The sequence below is a fragment of the Octopus bimaculoides genome, chromosome 1, assembly GCF_001194135.2.
Source record: "Octopus bimaculoides isolate UCB-OBI-ISO-001 chromosome 1, ASM119413v2, whole genome shotgun sequence".
Taxonomy (NCBI): domain Eukaryota; kingdom Metazoa; phylum Mollusca; class Cephalopoda; order Octopoda; family Octopodidae; genus Octopus; species Octopus bimaculoides.
This window is the reverse complement of record NC_068981.1, coordinates 190,969,337-190,988,180: the sequence shown is the minus strand read 5'-3', so window position 1 is coordinate 190,988,180 and position 18,844 is coordinate 190,969,337. Positions and strand designations below refer to the sequence as shown.

The window sequence follows — 18,844 nt, the reverse complement described above, 5'->3', positions numbered from 1 at the left end:
GAATTAATCCAATTAAAAGTGGATGAGATTAAACATTCTACATATAAAGTTTAAGTGGGTGATGGTGAAATAGAAGCAAGCTGAGGAGACTACTGGAATGTCTTCTTAGCTGGTAGGAACAGGTTCACATCAATGAGTAAATGCCAGCTAAGCTGCTATCTCGGCAATATTGTCTGCAGATGAAGGCGGCGAGCTGGCAGAAATGCTTAGCAGTATTTCGTCTGTCTTTACAATCTGAGTTCAAATTCCACCGAGAATGACTTTTGCCTTTCATCCTTTCGGGGTCGATAAATTAAGTACCAGTTGCATACTGGGGATCAATCTAATCGACTGACCTCCACCACTCCCCCAAAATTTTGGGCTTTGTACCTAGAGTAGAAAAGAATACTGTCTGCAGATGAAGGGATACTGCAATGAATATCGCATATCAATGTCTGAGTGCAATTGTACCAGAGAACCTTGTAGCAGTCACCCCCTCCCCTTGCATTCCAGGAGACCACCATTTATATCCTCCCATTTGCTGTCATGCATTGTGAACAATGTCCAGCTAGGGAAATAACTCTTCAACTATAAAACTTGTAGTACATCTCAGAATATTACAACTACGTAAAAGTTTTATTTAATTTCCTAAAGCAAAGAGCCATTATCAATAGAATTATTTGACCAGTTTTAATAAGAGTATATAGATAATTGGGTTTATGCCATTTTAGAAATTTACCCAATTTTCCAAAACTTTCAGCATCTTTGAGATATAAAAATTTGTAAGTCTGTGGAAATGATATTATTATTGGAATGACAAGGAATTTCTTAAGGGGAACAAATGCAGAATAAAGTAGTTTTTCTAAAATTTTTCCAAAGGTGGTTGTTGTTTAGTCCCCAATGTTTGCTCTGGCTGAACTGACCAATGGATGAAATTCTTCGAGCATTTAATTGTCCCAACATTAACCAAACTGTTTTTCCCCTTTTTTAAGACGGTAAGGTGTAATTTAAGGAAATACATTTGATATAAAAAACGGTAGTAATACTGAAAAATGCAAACACAGGAAACAATATTTCCTTGTATAATCCTCCATACACATTAAACCGTTGCTGTTGTTGGAACACTCTATACATGTTTCCTTGTGGAGTAAGGATTTCATAAAATCTTTAACTAAAAATAACATTAAGGTGAGTTACAGTGAAAACCAAAACTTCACTGCTTCCATAACCAGCATATGCATAAGAACATTCAAAACACTTCTCTAAATAATTGCAACAATCTTAATATTTCTTAATTTGTCAAGATTAGATGTCTTTCGTAAGCAATAGAGAAACAAAAATTTCAAAAGATTCTCACAACATATATAAACACTCAGATATTCAGAATGATGCCTCCCCACCTCACTGTCCAGATATATCTGGAGGGTAAAAGATGTTAATATCAACAATTGTAAAATTAATTGAACTTTTACAATTTTACAAAATGCACATCTGTTTAAATTATTATCTCAAGAATGTATAGTTACTCTTTCTCAGAGAAGCATAACAGTATTACAGCGTTTATAATTTGAATAAAAAAAATCAGAATTGGTTAAGTTTTACAGACAATTCCATTGATAATTATTGAGGAAATTCCAAATATAAACTGGTTAAAAAAGTTTATTTGCAATAAAGTTGATTTGCCATATGCTCCAAGATGGTCACAATGGAGGAAAAAACAAACAAACAAAAAAAAATACTTAACAGCAAAACAGCATTAATTTAATTGCTGTCTTTTCTGTGTGTCTTGCGCATATGAAGCTCAAACCACAAAAATATGTATTTTTGCATGTGAATAGATAAATATATCCCATCTTCTGCATATAGCAAATTAATAGATGTGATGCATTTTCTAATGATTGCTATGGCAGTCAAAAATAACTAATTAAATTCTGATGTGTTTAAAAATATTTTTATGTGCATTATGCTACATCACTTCTGCAACCATATAAATAATTGGCAATAGAAAACTCATCCTCATCATTTTACATCCATTTTTCCTACTTGCATAGGTCAGATGGAATTTGTTGAGGAATATCTACAGCTGGATGCCCTTCCTGTTGCCGACCCTTATCTGTTTCCAAGCGAGGTAATATTTCCCTATGGTTAGACATCTTTTTGCAGACTATTGGAAATGAATGACACAGCCTGTGTGATATACACATGAGAGAGAGAGAGAGAGAGAGAGAGTATTTAAACAATGCCTCTGTTCTGGTGTATTTTTTAAATACTCTCTCTCTCTCTCTCTCTCTCTCTCTCTCTCTCTCTCTCTCTCTCTCTCTCTCCGAAATGCCAAGTTTGAGAAGGACTGAGAGAGCAATGGTAAGAGCAATGTGTGAAGCTATTGGATAAAAAGAGGGCTGAGGACTTGATGAAGATGCTGGGGTTGGAGGAATTGGTGGAGCAGCTGGCAAGGGCGAATGGAGTGCGGTGGTAAGGACATGTGTTGAGAAGGGATGAAGATCATGTTCTGAGTAGAGTGCTTGAGTTTAAGGTGAATGTACCGTGAAAGCGAGGTCGACCAAAGAAAACATGAAGGGGACAGGTGGAAGAGGAGATTGGGAAGGTTAGCTCGAGGAGGGTGGATGCCCAAAACTGGGTGAGATGGCGAGATGGTGTGAGAGTGGTTGCTGTAAGACTGAGGTAGATCCAGCCACCACCATTAATGGGGACAAACCAGGAATTAAAATATTGGACATTGATTATCAAAGAAAAGACTATTATATATAATAGCTTTAGTAACTAATAGTGCATAAATTAAACACCACACAAACACAACAAAATTAATTATTGCACAAGCTTAGTAAAATTAGTTATTCAATTTTAAGAAAAGCATAATACTTTATCTAGTTTTAGAAGTGTTATCACGTCTATAATAAACCAATCAAGTAATGCGATATAAACTAAGAGCCATTTCAATACTGCTGTCTGATATATTTCTGTGGAATAGATGCTCATTTGACTGTCTCCTTGTTGTTAATGTGTGCTGTCAGCTGCATACACTGGCTAGCCTTGAAACTAATAGAAAAGACAGAAACCAACAGTTGGTATTAACATTGTGCTAATGCATTTAAATCACTTCTCTATAAGAAACAAAAGTAATTATTGTTCTAAGACTTCTTTGTGAAGATGTGAGGCCTAGTGGCTTAGGATGGTAAGCTCACAATCATAAGGTTACAGGTTCACTTTCCAATGAGAGCTGTGTGTTATATCCTTGAGCAAAGCACTTCATTTTGTGTTGTGTGCTAGTTGGGTGCTGGTGCAATCCTCTCTTCCTTTACTCCCCACATCCTCTATATTCTACTGGGTCAAAAGTTAGGAAAGCGAAGAGGCTGTTTGTGGCCTAAAACAATTAATGAAAGCTTGGTACATGCTCCTAAGTGATATTTGCTTGTGACAGCTATGGATGGTCGTAGTACTTCTTTAGAATATGGAACACACAATGAACACTTTAAACATACAAGTCCAATTGTAAGTAATCTACACTTACAAATTAGCTAATCCAAACACAGATAATGGAGAAAATTCAGACCTAATTCATCATCATTTAACATTAGAAATATTATAATGAAGTTAATTCTTAATAGAATGTGTTTTTCTGTTACTTCAAGGTATTTAAGCAAATAGCAATTAGCTATCCCCATGGATTGGAGACTAATCTGCCACAGGTAACTATCCCAGTTGACTAAGCAACTATTCCTGGCAGCTACAGGCATGGCTCTGATTTTAAATTTGGTCTGCAACCATGTTGTTGCAGTTAATTCGAGGATGTCAGGTCCTCATTAGGGATTAAATAATCCAAAAATTTATATAAGGAGAAAGTCTGAGCGATATGCTAGGAATTATGGCATCTGCCATTTCTTTTAGAGCTTTATAATTTATGATTTTTTGTATTGTTTTTATAAAAAAACATTTCAACCTCATTATATCATACAAATAAATTATTTAAACATCCATAATTCTCCATTTTCTTCCTTTCATTGGGCGTTGCCAGTGCCGCTGGACTGGCTCTTGTGCAGGTGACATGTAAAAACACTATTTGAGCATGGCCGTTGCCAGTACCACCTGACTGGCCTCCGTGACGGTGGCGCATAAAAGTACCCACTACACTCTTGGAGTGGTTGGCGTTAGGAAGGGCATCCAGCTGTAGAAACACTGCCAGATCAGATTGGAGCCTGGTGCAGCCATCTGGCAAGCCCGCTATGCACGTAAGGCCCCAGGAGCTCCAACAAAAGCTGTGATAAAGAGAAAATAATAATAATAATCCTTTCTACTACAGGCCAAGGCCTGACATTTTGGGGAGAGGGCTAGTTGATAACACTGACCCCAACACCTAACTGGCATTTAGCTGTATAAACTCTGCCAGATCAGATTGGTGCCTGGTGAAGCCATCTGGTTCGCCAGTCCTCAGTCAAATCATCCAACCCATGCTAGCATGGACAGCGGACATTAAACGATGATGATGACCCTGAAAGGATGAAAAGCAAAGTTGATCTTAGTGGAATATGAACCCAGAACGCAAAGAAAGACCAATGAAATGTCAGTGAACACACTGCCTGGTGTGCTAACAAGTCTGCCAATACCATTTATAATAGTTGATAGCACAAATTATATTGGCGAATGGTAGTACAGTGTAGAAATAATTTACTGATTAAGAAATTGTAATCACTGGACTATAAACAATAACTACCGAGCAACATATAATCACTGATTGGTTTAGGAAGAACAAAATAAATAAATAAATACACTTTGCATAGTTTTAGACAGTTTATGAAGTTGCTAATTCATCAGAATTTTGTCTTCCTTATCAAAATTATACAGCAGTAGGATTCCTAATAATCGCATAATTAGTTTTTCCAAAGAAGAGAATTATCAGTGTTAAAAAAGTCAAATATGAAAAAAACTTTTTTATTTTTTTGTCTTTGATGATTAATTATTTCTAGTAATTGAATAAATGGAAATCCTTTTGTATTTTTTTTTTATTATTTTTTTTTATTTTTAAAGAGAAATCTAGTTGTGAGAGTCTCGTATTAAAACACATTTTTATTTAAAAGCCTAATGTACAAATAGTAAAAACAGCTAAACAACAAACGGTAGTGTAGTGTCCAAGTCTGCACCGACATCAAGTTTAGAGAAATTTCACTTTGATGATGAATAAAAAGGTCTGTCGGTTATTTCAACAACAACAACAAAAAAAAACAGCAAAAAATAAAAATAAAAATAAAAAAAACGTTATTATACTTTGGCTTTGAAATCTAGCAGCATATTACATTAAAATGTGGACAGTGGTTTTAACTTTTGAAAACTGAGAGGACAAATACGATGTACATGATTATAGGATAAAATAATGTTAGTTCATATAAGCTGAACAGACAACAGGGAATCACAGACATCAGCTACGGCTTAGAAACCTATCAACCGTGTCACAATCAAAAAGGTTTTTGGTTTTTTTTGCTTGTTTTTCACTTTTTTTTACTTTTAGTTATCAATGTCACTTCCATGCAGAAGCATTACCTTTGGAGCTGAGTGTTCTTGGTCTTTTACACTAGATCAGTGTGTACATGTCCAACAGTTCAAATATTCCTACAGGCTGGTTAGCCTATAGGGTTCATTGTCAAAAGAACATGGCCTTGATTCCTGGACAAGTCAGTACATTGTGTCTTTGCTTAAGCAAGGACACTTGCATGGCTGTGTGGTAAGAAGCTTGCTCCCTGATCACATGATTCCAGGTTCAGTCCCATTGTGTGACACCTTGGGCGAGCATCTTATATGATATAGCCTCGGGCTGACCAAAGCCTTGCAAGTGGGGTTGATAGGCGTTCTTTGTGTCAGTCTTTGTTGCCCACCATTGATTGACAACTGGTGTTGGCTGGTTTACATCTCTATCACATAGCAGTTCAGGAAGAGACCAACAGAATAAGTACCAGGCTTATAAAAAAAAAACAAAAAAACAACCAAACTGGGATTGATTCATTTGACTAAAAGTTGTTCAAGGCAGTGCCCCAGCATGGCCGTAGTCTAATGATTGAAACAAGTAAAAGATAAACGAAGATAATTATGTTAGAAAAAATAAAACTGAATTTATAAAAATATGCAAAGATATACCTTTGAGGAATTAAAAGCTTAATTCAATATTTTTAAACTGCAAACAAACATTCCTTATACAAAGCCTCAAGACATTTCAAGAATTTAGAGAAATTATCATAATTTATGGAGTTCAATATAAGTACCATTGTAATAGAGTAGAAAGAAAAGCAAAAATCTTTGGCATTTCCAAATTAAAGAAACATTGACACATTAACCGAAATTCTGATTCATCTTTTCAATTTGCTCCTTTCTTTATTGTTTGAAGAATATTTTGTATTTTTGCACCACAGACTTGAATCATTGAAAAACATTCTTAAGATTAATGTTTTCGCCGACAGCCTGCATCATTGTAAGTGCAACTAGATCGTATTTCTTTTTTGGACAAATCAACTGGACTCCACTAAAGAATAAAAAAATTAGCAAATAGGAAATCAATCTTAAAAAATAATTTTGAATAACAAATATGAATTTGGAATAAACTGTGAAGAATATAGTCATCAACTAAAACCCGATTGTGTTTACTAGTAAGTTCTTTCCTTTTTTTTCCATCTTTAGAAAGAAAATCTTCCAGAGAACTTATTGAATTTATGCTAAAAGTACATTAGAGAAAATGTGCATGTGTAAGAATTTAATCTATATGGTTAATCCTCTTAGACCTGGACCCCTGTGTCTAACCTCACCCTCCACCTGGGCTCCTAAGCAAAAAATAAATAGCTGAACACACAGCTCAAGAGTAACAATTGCAAGCAAACTAATGGATAGAATCACAAAAAAATTCAGGTGAATAACAAAAATAGGCATTTCTCTCAACTATTTGTTCGCTCGCCCAAGTCACTACTTTCTTTCATCATTTGTCCAAATCACACTCATTGTCTGCATAAGAGTTAACTTCACCCAAACAATAAATATCAATAATTTCCTCGACTGTAAAGAGTCTAGGCCTAACTCATTTACCAGATGAAGTGCTGGGGTTCATCAGAATTTTGTTTCATCACAAAAAAATCCATTGATTTTTCCGATTAAAAACTAAGATAAACAATAGTTATGGGGGATGCCATTAAAAATTAGTTATAAACACACTTGACTACAAAGCTGCAATTTTGTTTGTTTTTAGTATTTTCTACATGTGTTATTCATTACCACCTAACGGGAATCCGTTAGAGATTGTGTTTCGACTATTTCTGCTATACTCAGAACACAGTGCAACAGAGTTAATACCCTGATTGATAACCAGATGCCAAAAGGCCAATCACTGATTTCATTTGTGAGTATGAGAGTGAATAGGGAGTGTCTAAATCAGGGGTTGGTAAACTCCTTGAATTATGGACCCTTTCATGCAATCGCTTATAACTTATGGATATCCATGTAAATTTCTAAAATAGGATTAAGAAGTAAAATTAATAAAATATTTCTTGACTTAAAATTGATAATTCCTTCATTCTTTTGCATCATTACTTCTTAAATATAATAAACATTAAATCCTTTACCATTTAAACTGGCTAAATCCAACCCAAATATTCAAATTGTTTTATGTTCAAACTGGCCAGACCTGGCCTATCAAACCTACCCTACATTGTCATTCTAAAATTAAACAATTACTTCACTGAAATCTTGAAGCTACAAAGTAATGCATGATTAATTCTAAACAATGTGACTAAATAAACATTACATGTGACAGGATAATCTGAATGCTAAAGAGTTAAAGAAATTTAATGAAAATCATTAAAGAATTAATAAACAACAAAAATTCACTCATACGATATTGGAATAGTTGCAATATTTAATGTGAAATGAATGTTTGGTGAATACAAGTTATTGCATCGATATTTAGCAAGAAAATAAATTATTTTGAGCCTTAAATTTTCTATGCTCTTTCAGATTCAATTCATTAATAATTCAATCCACTTAATTCTCAAAATTGTTTCAGGTGCTTATCCACTCCATTGGATAGCCACATAGGTCCCTGACAAGGGGGTCTATGATGATGTGACCAATCCCTTGTTGAAATTAATGCAGAACAAATATACCGAAGGACTGCTTTTCTCTCTTTTGTTTGTTTCCTTACTGATGTTTGCTTCCTTTGCCAACCAACATAGATGAAAGACACACACACACACACACACACAACACAATACACACACAACACAACACACACACATTCATGCAGACACAAATGTTAACTTGTCCATACACAAATCATGACTTAGGTGGATTGTGTTTTGACTAGGAAGTGTCTGACGTCACGCAATCCTCACTACAAGTAGCAATGATGAACTATACTGCAGGTGAATTTCATAGGGAAGAGTAATTTGGGTGAATGGGACAACACCAGTATATTACTGGTACTTGTATTGCAGTCCGCATTGTTGGCTGGCATCTAGTTTGCTTTTTAGTCTCATACACAAACAGGAGAGAGAGAGGGAGGGAGAGAGAGAGAGAGAGAGAGAGAGAGAGAGAGAGAGAGATAGAGAGAGAGAGAGAGAGAGAGAGAGCTTGTCAGAAGTCAAGCTGGATATAGCTTATACTTGCTGACCAAGAATGACACCGTCATTTTTGTTTTTTGACTAACACAAGACAGATAAAGGAGCTTACTTATTTCTAGCAGCTGACCATTGATTTATGCTAACAAATAACTGTCTAGATACTGTCAAAAAAATGTCTGGCTGCTAAAACAATTCCATCTTGGTCATTCCATCTCAGTACAGTAGTTATTTTCTGATTAATCTCTGGACATTCTTGTCTTCAGAAATACTTAGCAAGACTGTGGTTGTACCTATGCTCTTCTAATTCTCAGCGCTGTGGAAGTTTAACATTTCTATCATTAATATTTGATTCAATGATGATCCCTTTAACCCTTTTGTTAGCATATTTCTGTTGAGATGCTCTGTGTTTCTTTCAATTAATTTTGAATATAACAAAGAATTCAGTAAAATAACTTAGTTATCATTAAACTAGTGTTAGGAACATAAATTGTGACTAAGGTTTGGTGGAAGATTTTAATCGAGAACTTTTGAAAACAAGACATTTGTACTACAGAGTCAGAGGCGGTTTCAGGTGGGTCGGTATCGAAAGGGTTAAATATACAGATTGAGCAACTAAGTCTTGAAATAATACAACAATTGTAAAATTAAATAAGACTTTAATGTAAATATATTAAATATTGTCAAGTGACAGTTAGCTGGTGCTGGCTGCTGGAGCCTACCAGTGAGTATTTAGAGGGAAATTTTCCCACTGACATCCATTGATGCTGCATTAAAGAAACCAAAAAAATGAAACGCCAAGACAAAAGAAAAAAACGCACTCAACACAAGAGCTGAAGACACCTCCGAAAGGTGGGGGTACCCTGCCACATTGAAAATAGTAGAGGAGTAGGGGCCGAAACCAGACACGGTTCCTCCTGATGTCCTTAGCCACTGGATCCTATAAAGGAGCTGTTGATATAGTGAACCACAAAACGTGGTTGGAATTCCTCCCCATATGACTTTGAGATAGACAAGGGCAAATGTCAAGTAATAGATGCATGATCTGAGGCCTGAAAGTGTGAGCTGGCATGGGCTGCACAAATTATCATGGTTCAGGTTGGCTCCCATTTAGAGTTACTGCCCTTGTAGATGGCTCAAACTGCATCTCTCATATGTTCTGTTTTGACATGGTCTCTACAGTTGGACGCCCTTCATAAGAACAACCAGTTTACAAAATGAGCTGAGTGTATTTTACCAAGGACCCAGCACTAAAAAGGTTGTCATGTCCTTGACAAGACTGTAGGATTCTCTTATCTTATGTTGTGCCTACTTATTCACAATTTTTGTCAGAGTGTAATGGGCATTATTTTACTATGGCCCCTGTGTTAGTGAGGTTACCTTGTACCTAGCAAGATAAAAGGGGCTTCACTGTTCTATGTTGTCTTTGTTCATTCAAGGTGATGAAACTCAGGGAAGAGAGGATGACTGCTGAAGATGAAATTAAGATAAGAGGGAGAAAAAAGTTAAAGTATGAGAGGGGAGATAAAATAATAGGAGAGACAATGTAGAAAAGGAAGGAGAAATGGGTGAGATACCCCTATAAGTAGAAATGGAAAAGAAGACAAGAGGTGGTGGGGATTAATAAAAGAGACAGTGATGGCAGCAGGTAGAGGAAGAAAGGAAAATGGAGAGGTTCAGGTGGTAGTATGGATGACTGAGTAGGGACAGATGCAATGTTTTCCTTCATTATATCAATGGAATTGTACAGTGGTAAAGAGGAGGGGCACAATAGATAGATATACATATACATAGAGCAAAAATGAGCTAAGAGAAATAATTCAGAGTGGCCAGAGGCATGTATATCAGCAATGTAGACAAATACAGGTATATCAAATACTGTACAATATAAATTCTTGATTTATTAAAATTATCTCTACCTCTAGAGGATGTTTAATTAAGAACAACTGTGTGTGAGAAGGGGAGATATTATCAAAGAATCAAGGTTTCTCCAAACTTGCTACACCATTAAGGAAAAAGACAAGATTATTATCTGGAGATAAGAGAACTAATGGACAGTTATGTCCACATGTTTCTGCCTCAGTAATCATCATCAGCATGACAATTCTCCTCACCTGTCTTCAGTAGTCAAGAGACAGACATAGACAAGAGTATAGCACATTTATGATCAAAGTAATTTGCATAAATTAAACAAATATGAGTGAGGAGAAATATCTCAGAGTGGCTTGTAGCACATATATGACCAACACAGACAAATACAGGTACATCAAATACAACATGAAATCCTGATTTATTAAAATGATCTCCACCTCTAGAGAGTGTGTCACAAATACCAATTATATAACCATTATTTCTCCTCAATTTAATTGCGCTACCATTATTACCCCTCAATTTAATGTATGTTCCTCCACTCATAAATGGATAGTTAGGTTCTCTCTTGCATGTAACAGCGCTACATCAGCATCATAAAGAGTTCTTGTATAATTTGTGATGAATTTTTCATACCTTCTCAATCACATGTGTTTAAGAAGTTTACTTAACAATTCCATTAGCTTGGGTTCAATATCACTGCACAACTCCCAGAACCAATGTCTTTTACCATATAGCCTTGTGAGTGCAATTTGGTAAGCAGCAAATGTATGGAAGACCATCAGGGGAAACCACCTGTGTTCTTGGGTACTGGAATTAATCTGTTACCTGGATTAACACTGCCACCAACACCTGGTCTTTTAGGTACTTTACTCTAATCTCTTTCAAGCATTCATGTGAGGTCTCCAGTCTGGGCATAACATGATTCCACCAGCCTCAGAACCTTTGCAAAGAATCATGGGTATTGTTCCTCTTCCTCTGAATTAGCCATTAAAAATGAAGAAATCCAAGAGCAACAAACCATGTGATTATGAGAGCAGATATGTAATTTAGTAGACATCATATTACATGGTTGAGTAACCTCACAGATAGCATTAAATGAAATGATGTAGACTCACTTGTAACCTTTCAATCAATTACTAACTGAGGTAAAATCATAATAATAATAATAATAATAATAATAATAATAATAATAATAATAATAATAATAATAAAGTACATCCTACTTTTGGTTTTTGGTTATTAAATAGATTATGTCTTCTTTAACAGCTTTCTACAACAAATGTCTGAGATATTTATTAATACATTATCTCACCATAATTACTGCTTTAAAATGTAACTCTATCCATTAAATCTTCATTAATACCCCCACCCCCACCCCATCCTTTTATTGCTCCCCTATTCAATAGTACATATGTTATTCTCAACTATGACCTATATCAATGTTATGACCTGTAGTAGTAGTAGTAGTAGTGGAGAATTAATCATTTTCATATCCTCTCTATTTATTCTCATTACTTGATAGTCCTCACTGTTTATTCGGCTGCAATACAAAACTCAATTAGAATTTGTTTACTCTTGAAACTTTTTTCTATTTTGACATTTAAAGTTTTTAATTAAAGAAAATATTAAAAGAATGGTATTACAGCATGAAGTTATTATATTCTGAAAAAAAAATGAAAAAAAAGAAAGAAAAAACCATCCCACAAAACAAAAAAAAACCCATCAAAATATAAATATAAAAATATTAATTACTTACCAACTTTTACTTTTATATGGAAAGTAGTTTTATTTGCAGAATCAAATTTCCTGTAATGTATAAAGAAAAAAGTATATTGTCAATTTTTGAAACAGTTGTGTATTAAAATTATTTCTAACACAAGTCCTCGTCTTGTAAGCTACTTGGCAACACAATGGGTGCTGCAGACATGTAAAAAGCACCCAGTACACTTTATAAAGTGGTTGATATGAGGAAGGGCATCCAGCTGTAGAAACCATATTAAAGCAGACAGTTGGAGTCTGGTGCAGCTCTCCAGCTAGCCAGCTCCTGTCAAACTACTCATACCCATGCCCTTATGGAAGACAGACATTAAATGATGATGATAATGATGATGATGATGATGATGATAGGCACAACACCTGAAACTTTATGGAAGTAGGGTTTTGTAGTTAAATGAATGCCAGTATTTGACTGGTACTTTACTAACTCTGAAGTTGGCTTCAGCAAGATATGTAATCAGAAAGTAAGCAACCAGAATGTGTCTTAATATACCTCACAAATGCTGTGAAGTATACTAAAATATAAAGTATTTTACATCATAAAAATTCAGAGGATAAATGGAGAACAGCAAGAATCCAATCAATAATGAATCTATTCATTCTTGATATATTCTGGCATATATGAATATATCCCCTTCAGCATTTAAACCAGCCACATCCAGCCCAAAGATTCTGCCTGTCTTATGTTCAGTCGGGTCAGATCCAGCTTCTCACACTTAACCTATAATGTCATTCTAAAAATAAACAACCACACTATTGAAATGTTGAAGCTATCAAATAATGCATGATTAATTCAAGACAATGTGAATAAATAAGCATTACGTCACAGTAATGCTAAAGGGTCAATATTTGGTTGATGATGTTTTTCATCACCAGAGAATGCCCCTTCCCTTCAGGTAATGTGTTCATAACACATAGTTCACCAGTATGAGAAGATTTTGAGAGATTGTGGTGTTTCAATCTTGTATGTCTCCTCAGTCAAAGCTACCCCATGGCTGGACTGTTGAATCTCACAAAAAGAAGACTGGTATCTCAAAGACCCCTTACATCAGTGAAGGGGTAAATCCCATGTGTTATGAACATGTTGTCTGATGGGAAGAGTCATTCTCCAGCTCCTGAAAGCAAAAGTGATTAGCTATTCACATTTGATGCTGCCAGAATGAATACTGATTTTGAATTTTGGCACAAGGCCAGAAATTATTCTTTTGGCCGTGGGGTGTAAGTTGATTAAAGCAACCTCAGTCCTCAACTGGTACTTATTTCATTGACTCTGAAAGGACAAAAAGCAAAGCTGACCTCGGCAGAATTTGAACTCAGGACATAAAGACAGACAAAATTCCACTAAGCATTTTTCCCAGTAAGCCAACGATCCTGCCAGTGTACCACCTTTGCCAGAGTGAACAGATCCATTAAGAATGAATAGATACGTTATTATCAGACACCATATTTTATGAGAATTTAGATCAAGAAAATAAACAACAGTTTTTTGACAAGGCACTTTTAAAACACAGCAATAAAAGAAGTTCAATGGCAGATCGGATCATAGAGCCCAAACAATATGATTTGTTGGTTATTGTCATAATGTGCGATTATAATCTTAAGTTATATTTCACTGAACAGAAACCCTTCTTAGCAACAAGAATGCTATGTATGCATCAATGCCTGTCAACCAGTTGCTATAATATGATTAGTTTCACATTCAACTGTCATTCCCTCAAGAATAATTTAATGTTAGGTTAAGTATATATATTTATGTAGATTTGGAAGGAGCAAACTAAAAAGTAACATTCTTTCTTTTCTTTATTCTTTTGTTGGTTTCAGTCATTTGACTGCGGCCATGCTGGAGCACCGACATTTAGTCAAATAAATCGACCCCAGGACTTATTCTTTGTAAGCCTAGTACTTATTCTATCAGTCTCTTTGGCCGAACCACTAAGTTACAGGGACAAACACACACACACACACACACACACACACACACACACACACACACACACACACACACACACACACATATATGTATATGTTTGTGTGTCTGATGATTAGAAAGTGGATTATGTACACTAACTATGAAATCATGTGATTTGCGGCTGAATCTGTTTTTAAGAGGTGACTTCCAAGTTATATTCCCTCGTTGTCGGTACACTGTATATTTATTAAGGTAGTTTTGACTTTAAGAGTCCCTCATAGCGTGAGGCATTTACGTGTAGTAATGCCTGTAATATAATATAATATAATATAATATAATATAATATATATATACGACAAGCTTCTTTCAGTTTCTGTCTACCAAATCCACTCACAAGTCTTTGGTTGGCCTGAGGCTATAGTAGAAGACTCTTGCTCAAGGTGCCATGCAGTGGGACTGAATCCAGAACCATGTGGTTGGGAAGCAAGCTTCTTATTTCTTTATTGCCCACAAGGGGAAGCAAGCTTCTTACCACACAACTACTCCTGCAACTTGATAATAAAGAATAGTTGCTAATAATGATTTAAAGTTATGGCACAAGGCCAGCAATGTTGGGGAGGGTATAAATCGATAACATTGACCCCCAGTATTCAACTGGAACTTAGTCTATTAACCCCGAAAGGATGAAAGGAAAAGGCAACCTCGGCATAATTTGAAATCAGAAGGTAATGAGATGAAATGCAGTTTACCCAATGTGCTAACGATCCTACCAGCTTGCTACCTTAACAGCGGCTACTAATAACAGATACAGTGCCATGTAAATTAATCAAATAAGACAATAATGCATCATAAATTGAAACACTAATATATGCCAATCAACAGCAAAATCTATGAGTGATATCATCATTTTGATAGTAGAACAGTAAAATTTCAATGTAATATCACCTTTTTGATGGTGAAACAGTAAAATGTGTAATATCACCTTTTTTAATAGTAGAACAGTGAAATCTAAGTGTGATTATGCATTTTTAATAGTAGAACAGTGAAATTTACATGTATTATCACCTTTTTTAATAGCAGAACAGTGAAATCTAAGTGTAATATCACCATTTATAAACTTCATTTGCCGATACTTTGTTGCAGCTTATAAAAAATATACGGAAATTGAAATTTTATGAATGCAGTTTGTTCTCATTTCATATCACAACCACTATTTTGAAGATTCTAAGACATGAGACAAGCCAATGGTGTATTCACATTGATACACTAAAAAGCAGATGAATATATTAAAGTAACTAAAATGAAATGTAAAACTAAATTGGTAAAATCAAACGAAAATGATATGACAATTAGAATACCACAAAATCACAACAAAATAAAGTTATATAACTTATTAAACTTAATGTAAATATAAAATTTGTAAAACAACTGTCAAATAGGAATCCACAAAGAATTTAACCTGAGACATCAGCCGAAAGAAAAGTAAATGTATATATATATAAATATATATTTTTTTAATATGAAACTTAATTCTTTTTATCTCTTTCATCTGTGATAGTTGGAAGTTTATTAATCAGGTATTTCAGAAACAACTGAAGCTAAGAAGTAAAGTTTCTATTTATTAATAATTGCTAAACAAAAGAAGGTTGTTTCTCCACACTGCTTTTCTGAAGAGCTCTTACAGTAACGATGAAAGTAGGTCTAGAAAGCCTCTAGAGCATTAGTTCTCAAATGTGGCCTTCAAGTATCCTTCCAGCAGCCCTTGATAATCTTTCTTCTATAAATATAATAAATTTTTCTTTAATTGACTTGCTTTTATTTTCTTTCTTTTTTTTTGTGCAGCCCTCTAAAAATCCCCAGATTTTGGATCTGGCTCAGATATTAAAAAGGTTCAGAAACATTGCTCTAGAGATACAAAAACAGATTGTGCAAGAGTTCAGATCAAGAGGAGCTTCACAGACACATTATGGAACAGGGTCATAGGTACAAAACTCTTCTAGTGTTGGAGAAATAACCATATTGTGGCAAGAGAAACAGGTGAAATAGTAACTGAAGCTGCTGAGGTTGAGGTATATGATAGAATAAGCTTATACTAATCACAGGGAGTCATTTTAATTGACTGTTCTTGCTCTGCAAAATGTGATATATGCCTATTCTAGTAATTTATAAATGAAAGGGAAATAGCAGGATATTTACAGTTAACTGGTGCTGAAGGTTAGCATTTCTAGGTGTAGGTATGATTGTTTGGTTAAGGTGACTTTGCAACCATATGGATTAGGGTTCAGTCCCACTGTGCAATGCTTTGAGCAAACATCTACAACAGCTCTGGGCCAACTAATGCTTTATGACATGAATTTGGTAGACAGAAACTGTGTGGAAGCCTGTCACATGCATGAATGTATATGTCGGCATGTGCATGTCTTTGTGATTGTCCCTGTACCTGCCCACTGGTTAACAACTGGTGTTAGTTTGTTTATCTCTCTGTAACTTAATGGCAAAGCAAAAGAGACAGAATAAATATCAAACTTAAAAAGAAAATTAAGTATTGGGTTCCGTCTGACTGATTGAACAGTTCAAGGCAGTGCCCCAGCATGGTCGCAGTCCAATCAACAAAACAAGTAAAAGGATAGAAGAATTTAAGATTTCATTTTTGCACACTTTTTGGTATCCACATTCCATAATTAATTAAATTGATCCAAACAGAAAATATGTTATTAAAGTCACTGACCTTAATAACAGAACATATTAAATTCAATGACCTTCAAAACATATTTTTTCTCTTGGAATAAATTGAAAGTTTATGAAGATGCATGAAATATGGATTCTCCAGGATTATTTTAGTTGGTACTATTTTTCCCATCTGCAAAAATTGATAATTAACTCGTATGATAATTACTGCTTTAGAGAGAGAGAGAGAGAGAGAGATGGAGAGAGAGAGATATGGAGAGAGAAAGAGAGGGGGAGGAGAGAAGGAGAGAGAGATGTGTGTGTGCAATGTCAGGTCATTTTTAGTATTAGTAGTAACATGTAACATAGTCAGACCATCAGTTACGAAACCAGTAACCTTACTAAAACTGCTTCATAAGGAGGGTGGTTTTCACTGGACACCCAGCAGAGTGAAAAACAAAAACCTGTGAAATGAACTCAGTTGAATTAATAACCATCCAACAGCTGGGAGTGCGACACCCTTGGTCTTTGTTTAGCCATTTCTCTAGGAGAAGGACAAATCTGATATAACTCTTGAATCTATTTGCATCCAATGATGTAGACTAGTTTTTCTTTTTGGCCAAATGCTTACATTGTTTAAAGAGTGGGACTGGCTCTGTGCAACTTACATTAAAAACTTTTAGACACAGACATTGTCTGATGGTTAGCATTTTTATTACATGTTGTATGTGATGGCTGGCTGAAGCTGAAAGAGGCAAAACACTCAATGAAAAATTCCATGACAGATGAAAGCATATATCAGCATGAGTGGTCAGCTCTTTGAGCACGTTTTGCAGGTGGTGCCCAGTATTGCCACACCTGTGCAAAAGTGTGCAGGTCCCTAGAAGGACTGAAAGGCCACATCTGTCTTACTCATGTTTAAGAGTAATGACATTGCTTAAAAGGGAGTAACAGACATCACGCACACGCACGTGCACACACACGCACGTGCACACACACACATGCACAAACGCATGCACATACATACGTACATTCATACGTGTACGTACGCATACACACACACACACACACACACACACACACACAGGACTATATCCAGTCTATTGACAATATAGTTCTTGAGATTTTATTCTAATCAATGAGACACAATGTTGTGATGTTGAGGTGAGGGATTATATACTGCATAGTTCATCATCATCACCATTGTCATCGTTTAATACCCACCTTCCATGCTGGCATGGGTTGGGCGATTTCACAGGAGCTGGCCAGTCGGAAGACTGGCATGATTTTTATGGCTGGATGCCCTTCCTAAAACCAACCACCCCACAGAGTTGATTGAGTGCATTATATGTGGAACCAGCACAGGTGAGGTCAGTTCTGGCATGGTTTTTACAGCCCTTCCAAATGCCAACCACTTTACAGTGTGGACTGGATGGAGTTCAAAACTATTTCCATGAATATGAAGCATAGATATTTGCTCCATGTTGGATGACTGACAACAGGTAGCAATCATAAGATCAATTACTTCAACAAAACCATTGTATCCTGTGTAGAAATATGAATTTACAAAAAAAAAAAAAAAAAAAAAAAAAAAAAAAAGACTAATTGACATAATATTACTGAAATACAGATATGGATATGGATTAAGTAGGCCTAATCTATAGTCAGGCTTAACCCCTTAGCATCCAGATTACTGTTAAATGTAATCCCTATTTATCAACACTGTTTTGAATTGAGTAAAAGGCAGACTGTATGACGCATGCGTACGAACAACCATGCTACATGGCAGTGAAACATGGGCTGTAACTGCTGAGGACATACGTAAGCTCGCAAGGAATGAAGCCAGTATGCTCCGTTGGATGTGTAATGTCAATGTGAATACCCGTCAGAGTGTAAGTATCTTGAGAGAAAAGCTGAACATTAGAAGCATCAGTTGTGGCGTGCAAGAGAGACGATTGCGCTGGTATGGACATGTGGTGAGAATGGAGGAGGATAGCTGCGTGAAAAAGTGCCACACCCTAACAGTTGAGGGAAC

The 18,844-nt window shown here is 35.6% G+C and overlaps 1 protein-coding gene across 8 annotated transcripts in view; it reads right to left on the bottom strand.

Moving 5' to 3' along the window:
• LOC106884166 (protocadherin Fat 4) overlaps positions 1–18,844 on the bottom strand; it is a 693,587-nt gene that overhangs the window by 398,140 nt on the left and 276,603 nt on the right. For all 8 annotated transcript variants that reach the window (XM_052973410.1, XM_052973407.1, XM_052973404.1 and 5 more), the window contains one exon: positions 12,214–12,263. The gene's annotated coding sequence lies outside the window, so the exon portion shown is untranslated. The remainder of the gene's footprint in view (positions 1–12,213; positions 12,264–18,844) is intronic.